Source organism: Penaeus vannamei, chromosome 26 (genome assembly GCF_042767895.1).
Source record: "Penaeus vannamei isolate JL-2024 chromosome 26, ASM4276789v1, whole genome shotgun sequence".
NCBI lineage: Eukaryota > Metazoa > Arthropoda > Malacostraca > Decapoda > Penaeidae > Penaeus > Penaeus vannamei.
Genome location: NC_091574.1, coordinates 8,311,675 through 8,314,174, shown reverse-complemented (window position 1 = coordinate 8,314,174; position 2,500 = coordinate 8,311,675). Strand labels below are relative to the sequence as shown.

Genomic DNA, 2,500 nt, shown 5'->3' with positions numbered 1-2,500 from the left:
CGAAAGATCGTATTGGAACAGCCTGGCGAAGCAAAGTCGCGAGAGCTGTTTGAATAACATTTTCTTGCTTTCAGATTATAAATTAGTAACATATTTGTGTATCATATGATGTAGGAATCACATTGAAATTCTAAAATATCTTAAAATCATAATTTATTATGAAATAACGTATTTACGTTTTTTTTTTTCAAGACCTTCGATGTTCCAGTCGAGAGCTCAAGACATCAGCTGTATTCCTACCCCCCTACCCCTACCCCCACCCCGAGATGACTTATTTAGATTTAGGTTGTTGTTATTTTGGTTGTAGGGATAATGTTCTTTTCACAGATGTTACCAAAAGTATTTTGATGGTGGCATGTTTACTTTTGGCCATAGAAACATAGCTGTAGTGCTCCACCGCCCTATAATGAGGCGTTTCTAATGATACTTTTGTAGGCCTACAGTTAAATTTCTTATATCAGTTAGGAATAGTAAAATAGTATTTTTTAAACTCTTTTGTTAAAGTATAAAGTTATTTTTTGTATAATAGTATAAAGTACTTTTAAAACCTTTCGCCAATGCTGGCTTTCGCCTGGCGAAGGAACGAAAGGGATCGCCAGGCGCTAACATCTTGGATCCTGCTAAATCTAGCGCTTCGGCGAATGAAAAAAAGCGGGAAATACAAATTTGTTACATCTGCAGTGTGTTATATAAACATATAAGTAAATATATATTGTTGGCACATAGCAGGGATTTTTTTTATCATATTACCTTACCTTACCTTACTTATATCATATCATTTATTACCTTACCTAACATAATCTAAGCTTAATTATTAACCTCGGGAGAAGACGAGAATGTTATATCTGTAATAGCTTCATTTTATACAAAGGAGTTAAAAATTAATAATTTACTATACCTAACCGATATAAAATAGTTAACTGTTGGGATACAAAGGTTAGGTTAGGTTAGACACGCCTCATTATAGAGCGGTGGAGCACTACAGCTATGTTTCTATAGCCAAAAGTAAACATGCCATCATCAAAATACTTTTGGTAACATTTGTGAAAGGAAATTTATTCTTACGACCAAAATAACAACAACCTAAATCTAAATAAGTCATCTCGGGGGTGGGTGGTAGGGGTAAGGGGGGAGGAATACAGCTGATGTCTTGAGCTCTTGACTGGAACATCAAAGGTCTTGAAAAAACTACGTATATACGTTATTTCATAATAATTTATGATTTAAAGATATTTTACAATTACAATGGGATTCCTACATCATATCATACATAAATATGTTACTAATTTATAAATTGAAAGCAAGAAAAGGGTATTTAAACACGGGAAAGGGAGGGCTCTCGCGACTTTGCTTCGCCAGGCTGTTCCAATACGATCGTTCGCCAGCCCTGGCGAAAGTTCGCCTGGCGAACTTTTAATAGTACGAAATTCCCGATCGCCCGGCGACACCTTTCGCCAGAACTAGCAAAAGGTTTTAAAAGCACGGTCCATAAAGTTAACCTTGTTGTACTATAAAGTGTAGTTTAGCATAAAGTATAAAGTTAATTTTGTTATAGTGTAAAGTTATTTTCAATTTCTTTGTTATAGCATAAAGTTAAATTTTAACTCCTTTGTTATAGTATAAAGTGAGACTATTGCGGAAACAACATTTTCGCCTTCTGTGGAGGTTAACAATTAAGTTTAGGTTATGTTATGTGCACTGCAAATTTGCGCTAGATTTAGCAGGAATGCAAGATGTTAGCGCCTGGCGATCCTTTCGCCCGCCCTGGCGAAGGTTGGGTTTAAAAGTAAGGCCTCCCTCACTCAGAGGTTCGCCTGGCGAAGCTTCGCCCGAACGCCAGCACTGGCGAAAGTTTTAAAAGTACGGGCCTAAACCTTCCCATTCCGTAGACCAAAATTAATGAAACGAAACATGCATTATTAATCATTCCTAAAGTTTGTTTGTCCCGGAGAACGTTGAACTATAATGTAGAAAAAATAGTCTAAATGTCTACACTACGGCATGGATTATCGCCTTATACCATTAATACCTCTAAAAGATTATTATTCATGTAGCATTAAATAACACATCCATTATAAATTTATATGTAAATGCGTTCAATTCAATTTGATTCCTTTATTTATTTAAGTTCCACGATACAGAACATTACTCAATCATATATGATTTTACAATAATTACCAAGAGACTGAAATATAATTGAAATTAGAATACTTTAAAATCACTGTATTTAATATATACATATTAAATACGCACATCATACGAATGATTTTATACCATATGCGAAGGGGGTGCTCTAGGAAGTGGCTTATTTAGCTCCTATTTTAAACATTAAAAAAATTGTAATAAAGGAAAATCAGGTTTGTAAAAGGAAGGCAATGCCGGATAAAATTACATCGAAATAATAACGCTCAAATTAAGAGAACTAGACACTTAGCGATAAAATTCTTTAGGCAGTTGTATCAATGTGAATTTGACTTATTTTTAAAATGTGAACTTAACG

At 34.6% G+C, this 2,500-nt stretch overlaps 3 protein-coding genes across 3 annotated transcripts in view; all 3 read left to right on the top strand.

Moving 5' to 3' along the window:
- The window catches only part of LOC113805646 (serine hydrolase-like protein), a 22,030-nt gene that overhangs the window by 1,072 nt on the left and 18,458 nt on the right, over nt 1–2,500 (top strand). The gene's annotated exons all lie outside the window — the stretch shown is intronic.
- The window catches only part of LOC113805637 (probable serine hydrolase), a 16,268-nt gene that overhangs the window by 1,207 nt on the left and 12,561 nt on the right, over nt 1–2,500 (top strand). The window lies entirely within an intron of this gene.
- The window catches only part of LOC113805645 (probable serine hydrolase), an 11,511-nt gene that overhangs the window by 3,715 nt on the left and 5,296 nt on the right, over nt 1–2,500 (top strand). The gene's annotated exons all lie outside the window — the stretch shown is intronic.